Here is a 265-nt window from a genome sequence, read left to right as displayed (position 1 = left end):
CCCTACAGAGGTACTCAGCTACTTGCAATGTGCTCAGTTACTATGGATGGAAAGGAAATGGCAAGCTCTTTAAGAGACTTGGAGACTTTGGGGAGCTCAGACACGCAGAAGCAGGGGTCCAGGCAGACCTGGACCTTCCCCTCAACTGTTCCTGCCACCTGGCCCACCCCTAGCCAACCTCCAACTCTGCCCATGTCTCTGCAGCTTTTAAGGAACACTCATCAGCTGCCTTCCATTTGTGCCAACTGGCCAGGGTTCAGGGCAT

The 265-nt window shown here is 54.0% G+C and overlaps 1 protein-coding gene across 6 annotated transcripts in view; it reads left to right on the top strand.

The window, feature by feature from the left end:
* MEGF6 (multiple EGF like domains 6) overlaps positions 1–265 on the top strand; it is a 323,257-nt gene that overhangs the window by 316,380 nt on the left and 6,612 nt on the right. The window lies entirely within an intron of this gene.

Source organism: Alligator sinensis, unplaced genomic scaffold (assembly GCF_000455745.1).
Source record: "Alligator sinensis unplaced genomic scaffold, ASM45574v1 scaffold366_1, whole genome shotgun sequence".
Taxonomy (NCBI): domain Eukaryota; kingdom Metazoa; phylum Chordata; order Crocodylia; family Alligatoridae; genus Alligator; species Alligator sinensis.
Note: the sequence above shows the minus strand (reverse complement) of the source record. Positions and strands in the feature narration are given on the sequence as shown.